The sequence below is a fragment of the Melanerpes formicivorus genome, unplaced genomic scaffold (assembly GCF_026170545.1).
Source record: "Melanerpes formicivorus ecotype bairdi unplaced genomic scaffold, bMelFor1.0.p_v2 SCAF_9, whole genome shotgun sequence".
Lineage (NCBI taxonomy): Eukaryota > Metazoa > Chordata > Aves > Piciformes > Picidae > Melanerpes > Melanerpes formicivorus.
Genome location: NW_027142361.1, coordinates 11,914,640 through 11,934,288, shown reverse-complemented (window position 1 = coordinate 11,934,288; position 19,649 = coordinate 11,914,640).

Genomic DNA, 19,649 nt, shown 5'->3' with positions numbered 1-19,649 from the left:
TCCATCTCCCACGTTACCACCTCTGCTGAGCCCTAGGGCAGCAGGGACAGGCTCTGCTTCTCACACATGGCCTCGCTTGCTTCTGGGACCCCAGCTCAATTCATTTCCACGGCTTCGGGGGTCCTGGCTCCTCTCCCTGGCCCTTGGAGCTGAGATGTGGCACAGGGTGTTGGCAGAGCGGTCTGGGCACCAGGGACAGAAGCACTGGGAGGGGCTGGGAGGGTGCTGCCTGCTGCACGGTGCCATCAGACACACGATGCCATGGCACAGGTGACACCATCACACGTGACATGCAGTGCTGTCATGCCTGGTGCCACTGCACAGGTGATGCCACCACACACAGGACACTGCCACACACGGTGCCAACACACACAGAGTATTGTCACAGGAGTGATGCCACTGCATCTACAACAGCATTGCACAGGTGATGCCATCACACACATGATGCCATGGCACATGTGACACCATCACACATTATGCTATCACACAGGTGACACCATCATATACATGATGCCATCATACATGGGATGCCATTGCACATCTGACATCATCACACACATGATGCCATCATACATCTGGTACCATTGCATGTGTGACATCATCATATGACACATCATATGACACCAACATACACATGATGCCATAACACACATGATACTGTCACTCACATGATGGCATTGCATGCACAGTGTCACTGGATGTGATGCCATTGCACACATGAAGCCATCACACACATGATGCCATTGCATGTGATGCCCATAACCCTGGTCCCAAGCACTCACTGCCTTCACCCCACAGGAGCTCTGCCCTGAAACAGCACAGCCTGGTGCCACTGCATATACCCAGCCCAGTGGCCAGGGGAAATCCCTCTGGGAGGGGTCCCTTACCACCCCCAGCAGACCCCTGCACCCCTTCTTGTCTTCTTTGGAAGAGCTTTATGCATATAAAGTCCTTTTTTCCTCACCTACTCAGCCCTGCATGCCATGGCTAAAGCATCACACCCAGGACCTAGCCTGAACTGAGGTCTTGGGGCTCAACAGAGGGCTTAAAAATTAACCCCAGCTTTTTAGGGGGCTCATCTGCATCTTACTGGTGGTCCAGCAGCAGCATTGTCTGGAGATGAACCTCCTGGCAAGCAACCCAAGCCAGCAACTCCAGTGCTCCCAACACACTGAGGTTTGGGAAGCTGGAGGCACTGTGTTTATAAACCCAGAGGTACTCCCAGGAGGCTGAAGCGAGTGGCCAGGGTCACCCCAGCACATCAGGCAGCCCTGGTGCACCCTAAGGATGGGCACAAGGCAGGGATACCCCCAGGCAGCAGCAGCAGGAGCAGGAGCTTGAGCAGGAGCTGCAGGCAGCAGAATAAAGATGTGTTGAGCTCTGCCAGTCTTCTCTCCACGTCAGTTTGCTCTCCATCTTCTGCTGTCTGAGGGAAAAGGACAGGTGAGGTCATCTGTGACCTTAACAGCCCCTCCACCTCCAAGAGTTCCCCAGGGAAGGAATGCTTCCCACCCTGTCCCCACCATCCCAGCTCCATTTTAACTCCCCAAAAAATCAGCGTCATTTGTCTTTGTTTTTCAAATGCTGGTTAATTCAGTGCTTCATTCACCCTTCTCCCTAATTTCCTTCCTTTGGTGGGCCCAGATCAACCTCCTGGAGCAGCCCTTGCAATTCCCAGCTGTTCCCCCTCCCTCTGTCATATGTCACTCCAGCTTCTTCCCTCCACATCTCTCCAGCTTTGGAGATCCTATTCAACACTGAATGCCCTCCCTTCATCCTCGGGATGTGGCCATGAGCTGAGTGCTCTGCACCGGGGCATGGAGATGGAGCTTTAGATCCCACCACTGGGCTACAGCATGGTTTGATGCACTCCTGACATGGATGATTCAAAAACTGAGTGGTTTGATGCAATCATGACATCGATGAGATGTTGTCGGACAAGAGGGGACATGGGTCCCAGGAACACCTGTGCAATTCAGGCCTTGAAGAATTCTCTGTTGATAATATACTGGCGGAGAGGAGATGTGAGAAAGTGCTGATTGCTTGGTATGCTGAAGTCCAGCTGCCCCTGAGATGGGAGGCAAGCAAGATAAGGAGGAGGCGAGATCTGGGAAAGAGAGCAATTAGGCCGGATAGAAGAATTCCACAGAGTTGTGAAAACAATGATGTAACCTTTTAGAGAGCAACCAATAGTATGTTGCCAAGTGGGCATAATTATAGCAAACTGTATATAAGATGTGTCTGATGCTCAATAAAGTGGAATCCGCTGATCAAATTGGTCGTTAAAGCGGCCCCCTTCTTGCAGTAAGTGGCGCTCGAACACGGGACCCTAATGAAGACAAACGTTAGGGTTTAAGAAGTTCTTCGGGACGTTGGGAGATTCGCAGTAAGCCGGGAGGCAAGAAGACGGCCGGCCCGGGATAGCAGTACCGGAGGCTGCAAGAAAAGGGAAGACAGCCTTGAAGCCGAAGACGCTGTAGAGCCGGAAACTGCTTAAACGAGGACTGTGCGCACAGGTATTAACGTTTAAATACGGACATGGATAGGCAGGCAGCGTATGATTTATTTATATGCTTTTTAGAAAAGCGACAGTGTAAGTTAAATTTTACAAAGGAGTTGGTGCCGCTGTTAAGCTATGCAGGAGAGTTAGGATATTTTAAGGACCCAAATGAGGTGTTTGAAAGATTGCAGTGGAAAAAGTCTGGACAAGACTTGTGGCTGCATGGCTTAGATGATGAAAAACGAGCAAAGGAGTGTGGAAAATGGTGGAAGATGGTTATGACAGCATTGGATCAGCATCGTGCTGAGCAAATGGCAGCTTATCAAGCCAGGGTACGATTAGATTATACGGACCCAAATGGAGCAAGTGTTACACATGCTGGGTTGCCTTTGTCAGAAGAGGTTCAGGATTATTTAAGAAAGGAGAAGGCTGCGTGTGTAAAAGGGTTAGGTGGCAGAGTCGAATTACAATCTGTAACACAGGACTCTGCTGAGGAGCCTTCCCCGTATCTTTTAGCTGAGCAAATTGTACAGGAGAAGAAAGTAGGTGAGGGAGAGGAGACAAACAGGGCGATAGATCCTGGAGGTGGTGTTAAAGATCATGCAAGAAAGCACACAGAGTATTGGCGAAAGGTTGCAGAACACTTAAATGCCGAAGGAGATCAGGAAGGGCTTAGCCGGCTGGCTGCTTCACATCAAGCTTTTCCAGTGATGTATACACAGGTCCCTGGGGAGCAAAATGTTTTTCAGGCTGATGTAACCCAATTGCCATGGAAATTGTTATCTCAATTAAGACAGACTGCGAGTCAATTTGGGGTTCAATCTGAACCAGCTAGACAGATGATTGATTTTATTTACATGAACTATAATATGTTACCTAGAGATTCTTATAATGTTATGAAGCTGATCCTAACAGCATCTCAATTTATGACATTTTTGAATGAGTGGGAACACCTAGCTAGACAATCAGCTGGAGTACAAAGACAGCAAAACGATCCATTATTTGATGTAACAGTAGATCAGTTGTGTGGAACGGGACAGTATGAGAGACCAGAGTTACAGGCACTTTTACAGCCGCCTGTTTTGCAAGCATCAGCCCAGATAGTAAGGAGGGCTTTTGACAAGCAGAAGGATGGAAATGCAAATCCTCACTATATGGGAACTAAGCAAGGTAGACAGGAACCTCTTGGTGAATTTGTGGATAAGTTGCTTGCCGCACTTAGAGCAGCAAGCGTAGGAGAAGGTATCCGAGAGGCAATTTTAAGGCAGTGTTTAATGCAGAATGGGAACCAGCAGACGCAACAGCTTATTACATCAGCAGATCCTAGATGGACGGTAGCCGAATTGTTGCAGAGGGCTCAGGACTTGCCAAGCAATCCGATGGCCATGTTGACGGAGGTGATTGATAAGGGATTACAAAAACAGGCTGAGGTGTTGTCAATGACAATGACAAAACAGCTTGAGCATAGTCAGCAGGTTATGGCAGCCTTAGTACCTTTGCGCACAGACTCGAAAGGGCAAGGCCGACCCTATAAGCAGTCATCAGGCGAAATACAGTGTCATCGAAAAGCGTAAGGCGGAGATATCGTCTAAAGTAATGCCTGGACTTTTGGCCCATAGATCCGCTTTAGGGCATTTCCCTAGCGGAGATAGTTATTTTGATGAAGCTTGTTGGAGAGAATACAGGAACAAGTTGTGGGACTTGGTTATAGATGGTCATAAAACTGCTATAAAGCTGCAAAAGTTGTGGCGAGAATGCATGAACTGTGTTAAAACCTACGAACTGAAACAGCGAATGGCTGCTGCAGTTAGAGCAACTTTGTCAGGACGAGATGCAGCGCCAGGTGTATCTGAGTTGCAGCTGAAAGATGTGTCTGAGAACTGTCGACCGATCGACCGGGGCCGCCCCCGATACATCTTGCGGCGACCACACCGCGTTTACCAGCCGTCACCACTGCCGTTTGCACACAGCGGGGAACCTTCCTCTGACATCGCCAGCGACGGCTCGGATTCGGAAGACAATACCGGCAGCGAGGAATTCAAACAGCGCCGACTTTGCTTTACGGCCCCTCTTAGAAAAAATGGAGTGCTTGGAGGCTCGCGGTTACAGCGTTCCTGCCACCGCACTCCTCCCGCGAGCCCTGCCGGCCCCCGCGGATACCGACGGCTCCGACCAAGGCGGTACCGGCTGACGCACCACCGACACCGACAGCACCGACAGTAGCAGCGGAGCAGCTGCCACGGCAGCAGCCCCCACCCCTTTCCCCCGCAGCGGCTTTAGCCGCACTACTCTGTTTTGATTTAAAGCAACAGTACTCATTTTGTCATTTCTGATTGTAACGTCTTTCAGAGATTTGTTATTTAGAGTTTTGTTAAGTTTTTCTAATAAGCACAATGAATAAGTAAGCATTTGGCATTTATAAGTACTTAGTACATAGTAATTGCAGTAAGGTGTATGCACTTAGTTAAGAGTTCAAATTGTAAGATTTTCTTTTGGTTCGAACCTTCTTAGTTGTCTGCCTAGGCATTTCAAAGGAGCTCCATGTAATATAGTTAAGGAATGTATAAACAGGTTTTAATTTTGGAAAGTGTTTTTTAGTTAATGTAACAATTTTATTTCTTTTTAGACACTGATTTGATGGATTAATTTTAACATAGTTTTTTAAGGTTTTAAGGATTTTTAGTATTAGCATAAGTTAAGGTTTGTAGTAAATAGGTATTAATTTTAACAACTATTCCATCACTAATGTGCAGAAGAACCAAGACTGAGAGGAAACAACATTTCCCATGAAGTCGAACATCGATCACAATAACTGTTCTGATAATCTGGGGTCAAAAGCATCAATCAAAATAATTTTGTCCTGAATGCTGAATTTGAAAATAGGCAGTTTGGGCTGGTAAATACAGAAAACCTATTTTGTGGTGAGAAAAAGGATTTAAATCCCCATGGAAAATTATTGAAAGGGATTGGCATAAGTGGGAAATAAAGACTAGAGAAATTTTAGTTGGGAAATCTCAGGAATAATTAAAAGGATTAGTAAAAGGAAAAGTAAGAGACGTAAGATTTTGAAGGAAGAGGAATTGAAATAACAAAAGCACAATGGGAAATGGTAAACAAACTAACCAAGGAAATAGAGAAGAGACTCCAAATGGAATTTTGAAGTGGGTTAAGGAGTTAAAAAATCTGTAGGGCTCCTGAAGAATGTAACTGCTGCCGAGAAGAAAATACACCCGGCTGCTGGTTGCACCCCAGCAGGCTGAGGAGGCAGAGTTCACATATACTTGGTGGAGCCTAATTTTGATCCTAACTCTATTTGTACATAAGTAGTCCAATCGAAATCAAAAACCATGTTCCCATGTGTGGAATCTTGATCAGACCAGAGAGAAAAGACTTGAACTTGAAAAAGCAATAGTAAATTTTTCTGCTACAGTTGAAATCATGGTAAATGCAAGCACAGATGCAATAAAAGCGCAGCAAATTGAAATCAATAGTCTCTCGAAAATGTCTACTCAGAATAGATTAGCTTTGGATTTTTTATATGTTAAGGAAGGGGGTGTATGTGTAGTCATAAATGTAAGTTGTTGTAGTTATGTTAATCTAGATAAACGAGTGAAAACAGATTTACAGGCGATTGTAAACCACAATCAGATATTACATCAGATTTCTTTAGATGATACTTCTTGTGGATTTAAAGAAATATGGGATAAATTAACTTTCTGGTTACCAAATCTAAATTGGCTTCAACATTTGTTTGTAATATTGTTGGAATAATTGTAATGTTGCTATGCATAATACTCTGCAATTGTTGTTACAAAATACTAAGACCTTTAAGTAAGATTGCTCATGTCAACGAGTTACAAGTAGAGAATTATGATCAGAATGTGATCAGAACAGATGAACTTAATTATGATCCAATTAAGAAGGTTCTGAAATATCTGGAAATTTTAATACAAATCAATGGTGACAAAAAAAAAAAGGGGGGGAATTGTGATGAATATACTGGTGATTCGTGTTAAAATTGTAAGATTTAGAGGGCACTGGGATTAAGGGTCAGGATCTTGTGAGGCCTGTTTAGAGGGTAAAGAGAAAGAAACCTATCTTGCAGACTTGCAAGGACACTGTCTGGTTAATTGGAGACATCACGGCTGAGAAGGAGCTGTCTTAAAGATAAACATTCAGAACTGGGAATTTGTTTTCTTCAGATAAGAAGCCTGCACAATTGAGCATGTGTGAAAGTGGATGCTTTGACCCTTACCACACTGAATGTAGGGAGAAGGGATTTGACCACCTATTCTAAGACTATCATATGCCTCCCTTCTATTTAGCATAAGTTTGCTTATATAGATGATGAAACTATATAAGATGAAGAAAACTATTGTAAGGTTGCTTTTTGGGTGAAGTTGGTACCAATAAGAGATTAGTATTACTAGGATGAGCAAAAACACATTATTATGGGTAATTTTATATTGGGCAAAGCAATGAAGCTCTTTTGCTCTTGCTGATTGCCTGCAAGTTTTCTGTCTGTGAAGCTAGAGCCTGGCCAGATCTACCTTTACAGATTAAAGAAATCTTGCTACCATTAAACAAATTATGATTTTTGACCATCCTAGAGAAAATAAAGATGCAACATAACAGGTAATAATGAATTGATTGAACTTTTTCAGACATGTCTGATAGGGATACCCAGACTTAATGTAAATATGTTTGTTAATTATAGTAGTAAGTTTTAAGGTTCTTAGGTATCATTGTACTCATTTTGATTATTGTTAAACTTGTTTATAATTGTATTATGCAAAGTGTTCAAAGAATAACTTCCAAGGCCTTACTTGCACAAAAGAAAAACGGGGGAATTGTTGTCGGACAAGAGGGGACATGGGTCCCAGGAACACCTGTGCAATTCAGGCCTTGAAGAATTCTCTGTTGATAATATACTGGCGGAGAGGAGATGTGAGAAAGTGCTGATTGCTTGGTATGCTGAAGTCCAGCTGCCAGATGGGAGGCCAGATGGGAGGCAAGCAAGATAAGGAGGAGGCGAGATCTGGGAAAGAGAGCAATTAGGCCGGATAGAAGAATTCCACAGAGTTGTGAAAACAATGATGTAACCTTTTAGAGAGCAACCAATAGTATGTTGCCAAGTGGGCATAATTATAGCAAACTGTATATAAGATGTGTCTGATGCTCAATAAAGTGGAATCCGCTGATCAAATTGGTCGTTAAAGCGGCCCCCTTCTTGCAGTAATGAGACATCTGGGTGTAATGGGTTGGGGCAAACCCCCCTCCCCACCACAGGGCAGAAACAACGACTCAGAAAAAGGGATTGCAAAAGTGATGGAAAGTTTAAATAGAAAAACAATTTAAAAACAAACAACGAAAGCTTTACAGAGAACCACAAGCACCGTGACAAAAGAGAGGAATCCCACAACATACCCAAGAACATCCCATCCCCACCTGGGGGTACACCCAACCCCCCCCCAGGGCTCTTTCCTCCCCCCCCAACCCAGCCTCAGGCCTGGGCAGGCCCAAGGGAGGTGGCTCACGCCATTTTACCTAGGCTGCAGCTGGGGACGAAAGAGGAAGCGAAGACCCCGCATGGACATTTTATAGGGGAGCAGGGCATTATGGGAAATGGAATACCTGGTCTCCTGTGACCACCCCCTGGGCTGGGCCCACCCCTTGGGACCTCCCAGGTGTGGTCTATGCAGTGGCATCCGGGCCAGCACCCAGCCTAAACCACCACACGCCACCCCTTATTCCATACCATAATCCCTGCACCCAGAACATATCATCAAATTAGAAGTCTTCTGATGACATGTCTAGCAACAGTCCAGGTCTACATCTGGGCGTCCTTCCACACAGTCTCTCATTCAGGCTCAAGTATCAGTCCATTCCAGTTCTTCTTCCTCATATAATGGAACCTCCCAGCAACACAGTCATTCTCCTGCAGTGTGAAGTCCTTGTGGACTCGTTGGGACATTCTGGTCACCTGGCAATACCTCACAACTTCTCAGCCGAGCCTTTGTTTGCTTTTACAGTTACTCAGCGGCTTTTCTCCACCCCTGGGGCAAGCCGGTCGGAGCAACAACTGCTTTTCTCCATCCCTCCAGGGAGCCTCAGCCGACCGCTTCCAGCTGCGGTCCGAAGCTACACAAATGCACATCGCAGGCACATCGCAGGCACATCGCCCCCCCACTGGGCGTACCGAGGCATCACCACATCTAGTTCACAGCCCTCCCGCGGCAGAGGGGGCGGCTGCAGCACAACTCGCTGAGAAGAGAAGAGGCGGAGCCAGGTGCTTGGCGCCATTCTCGGAGCATGTCCGAAAACACCAGGGAAAGTTTTACAGCTGCCCCCGCCGCTTGAACGCAGCTCGGCACGGGCGGTGCCGCCGCCGCTTGAACACAGCCCGGCCCGGCCCCCGCCGTATCTGTCGCCGCGATGAAGAGTCCAAGTCACCTCCACCCCCTCGGGTTTCAGAAGCCGTCGCTTGCCCGCTCGCCGCGGGAAGCCGTCCCCCACAGCAGCCGCGGGCCGACCCCGCTCTGCTTGCCGCTGCCCCTCCTCCGCTGCGCTCCCTGCTGCTCGTCGCTCCGCAGAGAATAAGGAGGAGAAGGCAGGTCTCGCCTTCTTAGGCTAGTTGAGCATTCTTAAGCCGCCCTGGGCAGAAAGTCACAGAAAGAGCCACCCCTCGCTGTTCCCAAGCAACAGGAGGGACTTCCATGCTATCAGCCACGCACCAGGAGTCCTTCTGCAGTCCACAGGAGTCCACACAGTCGCCCTGACAAGAAAACTTGAGCCCCCAACTTGCAAACCCAAACCGACGCCCAGAACTAAATTTAAACTCTCCATCTTTTGCAATCGATCTGCAGAGTGGGCACAACAGCCAGCCCCACGTTGGTATGCCAAAATGTAATGGGTTGGGGCAAACCCCCCTCCCCACCACAGGGCAGAAACAACGACTCAGACAAACGGATTGCAAAAGTGATGGAAAGTTTAAATAGAAAAACAATTTAAAAACAAACACCAATGAAAGCTTTACAGAGAACCACAAGCACCGTGACAAGAGAGAGGAATCCCACTGTGAGAAACTGGTTATAATATTTGGCTTTCGCAAGGGGAATTACTGGGGACCGGGCGGGCCCGATCGTTGGCCTGGATTGTTGGGCTGATGGTCTGTATTGTGTGGGGTATTGGGAGAGAAAGGGGAGGTGCCAACAGGTCTAAAGACTGGCCAGGTCAAAAGTGCAGGTTTTGTCTGTCCTGATGGAGAGGGGTGGGAGCGTGCTGGGGAATATATGAATATGTACGTTTTAACATATTAATATGTATGTTTGCCCTCTATATCAGTTCACCTCGTGTTGCTGGGGTGCGCCTCTAGCAAACTCGCTATGCGCCCAGCGCTGTGTTGCCTTTATTTTATAATAAACTGGTTATAAATTTTCAGCAGTGAGTTCGTTTCTCACAATTTGGTGACCCGACGTGATTACCCTGTCTGCAACGGCTTTCGGGGCCCTTCAGAAGGGGGGGCGCCCCCGCCGATTTCGGCGGCCCAGAAGGAGGACCTTGGAAGCCTCTCGGAACACGGGTAGATGATCCAGCAGATTTTATAAAATAAAGGCAAGGGAAGGAGCTCCCGGAATTAGCCTGTAATTCTAGTGCACAAAGACCCGGGCAAGAAAAGGACTGTAAGTATTGTCCAGTTGAGCGGGTATTGAGGTCAGTGAGAGTGTGTGCGTGTGTGAGACGTGGACTGGACAGTCCGGATTCACGAAGTGATTGTGGAGTTCTTATAACTGCGTTTCCAAGCACCCACGAGGGACTTGGCCAGTGAAGGGACGAAGCGGTTGGTGATGGAAAGCATGGACCTCGGAAAATGGGGCAAGGGTCAGGTGTAGACCAGCCCCAGGAAACATGGGAGCAACAAGGGTACCCAGGGATATACCCCCGGACAGTCCTCTGGGGTTGCGTGTTGGAGGCACAATACGCAGGATAAGGATAAGGCAAAAAGATAATGGAGGAAGGGCCTAGAGAGAAAAGTAGATTGTGGGAAGGTTGGGCATTTGAAATGAGAGTGCCCAAGGAGAAGAGAGATCTTAAGGGTTTGTTTTTTTTTAAGCTTAGTTGGATCGGCTCCGGGCGGGCCTGGAGCCGGTCGCCAAATTGACTTAGAGAATGACACACAAGAGACTCAGTAAGTTTCTTGTATTATGCTTCTATTCTGGCACACCTGACACAGGTAGAATCATTTCAAAAGACCTGTGTGTGTCTTCAGAGAGTTTTGGGCAAACTTTTATACAAAAAGTTATCTGTCTATAATGACAGAGGTCCAGATGCTTCCTATCTATACAAAGCTTATCTATCTAAAAATAGCAGAAGTATACATATCATGCAGGTGTCCTTTATCTTATACAAAAGATCATCTTGTCCAAGACTAACAGAAGTGAATCACTGAAAAATCCTGCTATTCCTTATCTATGCAAAGGCTGTCTGCCAACCCCTCTCCCCCTCCCTGCATTCCAGCATTTCAGCTAACAAGCAGAAAATTCTTATCAACTCTGTTATTCTGTTAATGAGACTTTTCTGTTCATCAGCACGCAGAGCAGCCGGAGCTGCAAGTGAGCGTTTGCACCAGCACCTGCGGTAGTGTGGCGGGCGGAGCAGGAGCTGTTGCGGGGAGAGCTGTAGTGGCTGAGCCGTGCCCACCAGGGACTGGTAAAGGATCAGGCCCAGGAGGTGGCCAGGCTCAGATTGGAGAAGGAGGGTTATTCGTGTTAACAAGGTTCCTAGAGGGGGTGTGGAGAGCGAGTTTTAGGGGCAAAAGGGGAAAGGTTTAAAGTCCTGGTAGCTAAGGAGGGGTCCTGGCTACGGGGTCCCGGAATTTCACTGTGGGTGGGGATTCCAGGATTCTGGATGGTAGTCAGGTGGTCTTCACAGCCCTGGAGAATTCGGGCTGTGAAGGGGCAGCGTTGTTTCTACGGTCTGGGGGCTGTGCAGACTGGTCGTCCGTAGGGATCGGGCGACCGGCGCTGCGTCCCGGTGTCCGGTGTCCCGGTGGTGAGGGGCCCGGTCTCGGGGTTTTGGTATCCTGCGGTCCGGTTTCTGGAGGGGCCTGGGCCGTGGGGGGCCGCGTCGCGGTGGCGGTCGCGGGTCTGACGTCCTGGTTTCCGGGGTTCCGGCAGTGGGGGACCCGGGTTCAGGAGTTATTCGTATCCTGCGGTCGATTCCTTAGGGTGACTTGAACTGTGGGGGCCCGTGGCACGGTCACGCTCGCGGGTCTGACGTCCCGGTTTTTAGGGGGGGACCTCGGTTTGAGGGACCTGCTTCGGGAAGGTTTTTTTCCGTGGTTTCAGGTTTCCGCAGGAGGGCAGGGACCTGGGCTGCGGCGGGTGAGGTTTTTTTGCGGTTTGATCGGCACAGTGAGGGGGGGTCGGTCGTTCGCAGGGAGTGGGATAGTGGCTCGGAGCTGGCGCTTCAACTGCCGCCGCTTGGTTTTGACCCCTGGGCAGTAATTAGTGATCAGGAGAATGGGACAAAAGCAAGTCATCAGAACTCCCTCCCATTCCCATCTCAGAGAGCGCCTTAGGGATCATATTATAATATTGGAATGATGAGTTGAGAAAAGGAAAATCAAAGAAAAAATGGTTTAAGATGAATATGTTGCTGTTTGGATTAGGGGTTCACGCCCTACCCCTGTTCCCATATTTAAGGATCGCGGGGGGAGGGGGGGCACCAAGAAATCATAAGTGGCCTAATCAAGATCCTCAGTGGGACCATCAACAGCTTAATTGAAGAAGCTGTGCCCAGAAATTTTGATAAAGCCTATAGTGAGCATCAGAGGAAGCCGCCTATGGAGTGGATGGTAAGATTAAAGAGAAGTTTGCAGCTCTAATCTGGAATAGATCCCAGTTCTGCAGATGGGGTGATACTTCTCAGGATGCAGTTTGTGGCAAAACCATGGGCAGATATTAGAAATTGGAAAAGATTGAGTATTGGCAAGACAGAGGTTTAGAGGAATTACTACATGAATCTCAGAAGATGTTTGTAAGGAGGGATGAAGAGAAACAAGGCAAAAGCTAGAATGTTGGTAACTGCTGTAAGGGTACTGTTGATTATGGATAGAGAGGAGAAAAGGTAAAAGTCTTATATGATAAATTAGCCCTCAATAGTAATATTAAATGGAGTCCAGAAGATGATGAGTGATTGGATAAATAAAAAGAATGTTGATTGATGCTCTGTTTTAAATTTGCCTGACATGGACAAATCATTTGATCTTTTTGTACATCTCTATGGGGTGTTGACCCAGGACTGGACTGGAAGTAAAAATCCTGTAGGGCATTGTTCCAAGTTACTAGATTCTGTAACTGGTGAGGGCCAATTTGCTTATCAGCGGCCCTTATTAGTAGAGGAGGCCCAGAAAGCAGCTTTTTGTTTTATTCTGGTTTCAGATCCCACCTTTGGGATTCCTGATGTATATGGGATTGAAGCTGGGGGTAAAGTGTTAATAACAACTGGGAAAGGAGAGTCACTAATTTCCCCCTGGGAAGGATCTTTTCTTGGTTTTGTTAACAACAGATCCAGCTGTCCGTACTGCAGAACAAGGGTGGACACATGCTTCGTGAGTAAAAGGACCACTTCAGGGACACCTCGGTCTGAAGGCTCTGGAGCTAGCAAGACAAACCCACCTTTTGAAACATCTGACACTACCAAGGATTTCATTCTGTGTATAAAACATCCTGGGACTTGATGTCATTGGGGATGGGTAAAGTGTAATAGTAATGGTAAACTGGTTATTTAGAAAAGTGATGGTAAATTTTTTTGATGATGTGCTGAGAGTGTGTGTGGTTATAAATGTATGCTGTTGTAGTTATAATTTGAAGTGATTAGGACAGAGGATTCATCTGTGTTCTTTGTGTTAAAGTACCAAAAACTGTGTTCAGCTAGTGGGACCACAGAGACTACAATACAGACAGCCAACAAAGGACTGGTGGATCCATCCACTGAATGGACTGTGGTACCCCAAATGGAGGACATGAGGATGAGTTCCAGTATCAGAATAGGAGTGGTAATGGTCCTTGCCTGAAAACATCACAAACTAGAAACAGGTCAGGGTTCGAAATTGGTACAACCTCCCTGGATAAGGGAAGGAGACACGGTCCGAGCAGAGCATTGGTGGGATTGAAGGAGGCAAGGCCGGGTAGACCTCTGTAATTGCCACAAAGAAGATATAGAACCATGGCTGTGGGCAGCAACCCCATAGGCCATGTGAGTGGAGTTGCAAGTCAAACCGGACTCCTAACTCCCAGGATTAACCCCTCGGAGGGAGAAAGGTGTCACCCAGATATAGTACCTATTAAAGTAAAAGAGGAAGTATTTTCAGGCAAGGAACATCAGTTGTTATCCCATTCCCTTTACCAGGAAGTTGAACTTGGGAATCCTTTTGCTTGTTGTAGAATTGTTGCTAAATTAGGTTATTATGGCTCAAGCCAAATGTAGTAAAAAAGAAGGGGAGGGATTGTGAGAAAGTGGTTATAATATTTGGCTTTCGCAAGGGGAATTACTGGGGACTGGGCGGGCCCAATTGTTGTGCCTGGATTGTTGGGCTGATGGTCTGTATTGTGTGGGGTATTGGGAGAGAAAGGGGAGGTGCCAACAGGTCTAAAGACTGGCCAGGTCAAAAGTGCAGGTTTTGTCTGTCCTGATGGAGAGGGGTGGGAGCGTGCTGGGGAATATATGAATATGTACGTTTTAACATATTAATATGTATGTTTGCCCTCTATATCAGTTCACCTCGTGTTGTTGGGGTGCGCCTCTAGCAAACTTGCTATGCGCCCAGCGCTGTGTTGCCTTTATTTTATAATAAACTGGTTATAAATTTTCAGCAGTGAGTTCATTTCTCACACCACAACATACCCAAGAACATCCCATCCCCACCTGGGGGTACACCCAAACCCCCCCAGGGCTCTTTCCTCCCCCCCCCAACCCAGTCTCGGGCCTGGGCAGGCCCAAGGGAGGTGGCTCACGCCATTTTACCTAGGCTGCAGCTGGGGACGAAAGAGGAAGCGAAGACCCCGCATGGACATTTTATAGGGGAGCAGGGCATTATGGGAAATGGAATACCTGGTCTCCTGTGACCACCCCCTGGGCTGGGCCCACCCCTTGGGACCTCCCAGGTGTGGTCTATGCAGTGGCATCCGGGCCAGCACCCAGCCTAAACCACCACACTGGGTCACCCTGGTGTGATGTTTGCATCACTGAGATGTTTGTGGCTATGGGTCTTAAGAGGGGCAACCCAGTATCTGCCTGGCTTTGACACTGGCTGCTTCTGGAGTGCTGGGATGGTGAAGCACCAGCTCCATGGTCCTCTTCCCCATGTGTTTTCAGCATCCCAATGATGGTGGGAACCGCCTCAAGGATGCAGGTGGGAGAGAGGTCCTGCAGTGGAACAGGAGGAGCAGAAAATTCAGGTGCCCTTCCTGCTCGAGTCTGCTTCTTCATCCCCCAGGAGAAAGGAAAGAAGTCATTGGGCAGGTCTCCCAGGGATGGAAATTGTGGTTCTGCACTTCATTTACAGGAAGGTTGTACATTAAATTTCCTAGCAGGAAGGAAGGAGAGAAATCTGGTCTGGGGACAGGGCTAGGTCTTCCTCAAGGTGGTCAGAAAGCAGCCAGGAGCTCTGACTTTCTCATCCTTTTGCAGCCAGCAATACCTCTCCCCTGCCTAAAGTAGCCCTATGCCCATCCCTGCCCCCATGGGGACACCTGAGACAGGAAGAGGAACCTGCCTGGAGCTGCCTTGCCCACCACAGGTTGGCACCAAACCCTCAGCCCGGGGCTGTGGGGCAAGTGAGGAAACCTGGTCTGGTGTGGGCTGGGGAAAGCAACCCCCTGCTTTCCTCCCTGGTACAAGAACCTGAGCCTTTGCAGTGCCCCTGGTGATGCTCTAGGTGATGCCCCACATAATGCCCCATGCACTACCCTCTGCAGTGCCCCCTGAAGTGCTCTGTGATGCCCCATGCAAAGCGTCATGATGCTCCCTATGATGCCTCTTGCAAACTCCCAGGCAATGCCCCACGCAATCCCCTGTGCCATGCCCTGCCGTGCCCCATACAGTGCCCCTGTGATGCCACTCACAATGCTCTGTGCAATGCCCTGTGATGTCCTGTGCTATGTCCCCCACAATACCCCACGTTATGTCCCTGCAATGTGCCCTGCACCCCCCCGCTCCGTGCTCTGGCCCCGCAGCTCCATGGCAGTCGGGCTCTGGTTCTCCTTCCCTGTCCCTCCTCTTCCTCATACACACAGCCCAAACCCCCCTCCGTCTCAGCCTGGCCGACACGACCCCGGCAAATCCAGCACTTTCCAATCCTGGCGAAGCTTTGCCATGCATGAGGAGGGTGAGGAAGACCAGGGGAGCCTTCCCCCTCCTTGCCCTCCCAACCTCCCTCCCCTCCTTCTGTGCTTCTCTCCCTCCTCCCCCAGCCCCTGTCGTCACCACTTGAAGTAGGAGCTGAGACATCCCTTCGTCCAAGATCACTCCTCGCCGGAGCCCGTCGGAGGCACGGCATCCCAATCCCGGCACGGCATCCCAACTCTATCAAGGTATCCTAGCCCCAGCACCGCATCCCAACCCCAGCACAACATCCCAACCCCAGCACCGCATCCCAACCTCAGCATTGCATCCCAACCCCAGCACTTCATCCTAGCACTGCATCCCAGCCCCAGCACTGCACCCCAGCCCCAGCACTGCATCCCAGCCCCAGCATTGCATCCCAGTTCCAGCACCACATCCCTACCCCAGCACTGCACCCCAACCCAAGCACTGCATCCCAACCCCAGCACAGCCACCCAGCTCTGGCACTGCATTCCAATCCTTGCACTGAATCTCAGCCCCAGCACTGCATCCTAACTCTGACACCACATCCCAACCCTGGCACTGCATTCTAATCCCTGCACAGCAGGTCAGAGATGACAGGAGGCTCCAGGGACCCCTTTGTGCTTTCTTTGGACCAGGTAAGGGGGGGGTCACTGGTTCCAAGCTGGGTGGGAAGGTGGTTTTCCCTGCAAATATCCATGACTGAAGATGTTTGTAGAGTTCTTAAGTGGGTGAGAGAGCAATGAGGAGAGAGCAGCAGGAAAAGTTTCCCAGGCATGCATGAAGTTCACACCTAAAGACCCCCCAGATGCCCCAGTTCAGCCTTTAGCATCCTCTCAAGGCAGCTTTCTGCATTCCTGGGTGGCAAAGTACCAAGGAGCAACGTTTTGAAGGCATCTCTGAGGGCATCTCTGCAGGAGGATCAGCATGCTTTGTGCCACATAGCAATAGGAAATCCATCAATGAGGAATTACTTGGATACAGGGAGATGAAGGGAAAGGTCAGGCTCTGCTATAGCTGCCTGATGCTGCTGGAGAAGCACCAAGGTGGGAGAAGGGGGATGTGGGTGCAAGGTGCTGAGGTGCCCCAACATCCTTGGGCGACCTGTGTGCTGTCTCCCACCCACCCATCCCCATTCCATCCCCACTCCATCCCCACCACGGCCCTGCATGGGCTCCTCTCCACCCGTTTCCCCCCACCAAACCTCTTTTGACCTGGATGGATGGTTTCAGGCACAGCTTTGCATCACTCCAGGCACCTCCTTTCACTCTTCACCACCTACCAGAGCTTTGTGAACCCATGAAATCCCCCCTAACCAAGCCTGGAATGGGAGCATCTCCCCCCAAACTCTGATATCTTAGTCAGGAGAGACACTTGCATAATTTTCTCTCCATCCCAGCCCCGTGGCTAGTGTTCCTCCTCCCATTTCCCACCTCCTCCACCATCCTTGTATTAATCTGTTGAAAATTCTGCAGAAGACAACGAGATGAAGAGTTCAGGAAGGTTTTATGGGGCCAGGAAGGAACTGAAGCTAAAGGAGTTTATTGTTTAGCAACATCAGTGACAGGCTGAGAACCTCCTTCTCTGTGGGGATAGGAGTTGCCTCCTGGAGAGGGGAGGCTGCTCCTGGTGGCATGAGGCAGGTTTGGAGGAGTCATCTTGTAAGCAGCAGAATATTTCAGGGCCTCTGCAGAGCCAGAGATAATAAACCTTTATTAGAATAAACCAAACCAGGTTGGAAGAGACCTGCAAGATCATCGCGTCCAACCCATCAACCAATCCAACCCACCCAAACAGCTAACCAATGGCACCACGTACCCCATCAAGCCTCCTCCTGAACACCTCCAATGATGGTGACTCCACCACCTCCCCGGGCAGCCCATTCCATAGCGCAATCACTCTTTCTGTATAGAACTTCTTCCTAACATCCAACCTGAACCTCCCCTGGCGCAGCCTGAGACTGTGTCCTCTTGTTCTGGTACTGGGTGCCTGGGAGAAGAGACCATCATCAGCCTGTCTACAACCTCCCTTCAGGTAGTTGTAGAGAGTGATAAGGTCACCCCTGAGTCTCTTCCCCAGGCTAAGCAGCCCCAGCTCCCTCAGCCTCTCCTCATAGGGCTTGTGTTCCAAACCCCTCACCAACTTTGTTGCTCTTCTCTGGACTCGTTCCAGCAAGTCAACATCCTTCCTAAACTGAGGGGCCCAGAACTGGACACAGTACTCGAGGTGTGGCCTAACCAGTGCAGTGTACAGGGGCAGAATGACCTCCCTGCTCCTGCTGGCCACACTGTTCTTGATGCAGGCCAGGATGCCATTGGCCCTCTTGGCTGCCTGGGCATACTGCAGGCTCATGTTCAGCCTACCATCAACCAGCACCCCCAGGTCCCTCTCTGCCTGGCTGCTCTCCAGCCACTCTGACCCCAGCCTGTAGCACTGCATGGGGTTGTTGTGGCCAATGTGCAGAACCCGGCACTTGGATGTGTTAAGTCTCATGCCGTTGGATTCTGCCCATCTGTCCAGCCTGTCGAGGTCCCTCTGCAGAGCCTCTCTACCCTCCAGAAGATCAACTCTTGCCCCCAGCTTGGTGTCATCAGCAAATTTACTGATGATGGACTCAATGCCCTCATCCAGATCATCAATAAAGATGTTAAAGAGCACAGGGCCCAGCACTGATCCTTGGGGCACACCACTAGTGACTGGCTGCCAGCTGGATGTGGCACCATTCACCACCACTCTCTGGGCTCGGCCATCCAGCCACTTCCTAACCCATCGCAGTGTGCTCCCGTCCAAGCCATGGGCTGACAGCTTGGCCAGCAGTTTGCTATGGGGGACGGTGTCAAAGGCCTTGCTGAGGTCCAGGTAGACTACATCAACAGGCCTCCCCACATCCACCAGGCGGGTCACCTGATCATAGAAGGAGATCAGGTTGGTCAGGCAGGACCTGCCCTTCCTAAATCCATGCTGGCTAGGCCTGATCCCTTGGCCATCCTGTAAGTGTTGTGTTATTGCACTCAGGATGACCTGTTCCATGATCTTGCCTGGCACTGAGGTCAGGCTGACAGGCCTGTAATTCCCTGGCTCATCCAACCGGCCCTTCTTATGGATGGGCACCATGTTGGCCAGCTTCCAGTCCTCTGGGACCTCGCCAGTGAGCCAGGACTGCTGGAAAATTATGGAGAGTGGCTTGGCCAGCTCATCTGCCAGCTCTCTCAGCACCCTAGGATGAATCCCATCTGGTCCCATGGACTTGTGGGGATCCAAGCTGCTAAGGAGAGTTCCAACCACCTCCTCATGGAACATAGGGAAACTGTGCAGCTCCCTGGCTCCTTCTGCCAGCTCTGCAGGCCAGCTGTCAGGAAGACGTTCTGCCCTTCTAGTAAAAATTGAGGCAAAGAAGGTGTTAAGTATCTCTGCCTTTTCCTCATCCTTGGTTACAATGTTCCCCTCCGTGTCCACCAAGGAGTGGAGGTTGTCCTTCCCCTTCCTCTTACTATTAATGTATTTATAGAAGGACTTTTTGTTGTCCTTCACAGTAGAGGCCAGTTTAAGCTCCAAGTGTGCTTTTGCCTCCCTAATTCTCTTCCTACAAGACCTAGCAACATCCTTAAACATTCTGTGGGTTGCCTCCCCTCTCTTCCAAAGGTGATACACCCTCTTTTTTTCCCTCAGTTCCATTAAAAGTTCATGAACCATCCAGGCTGGCCGTCTGCCCCGGCGGCTCATCTTCCGGCACATTGGCACAGCCTGTCCCTGAGCCTTCAACAATTCTTCCTTGAAGTAG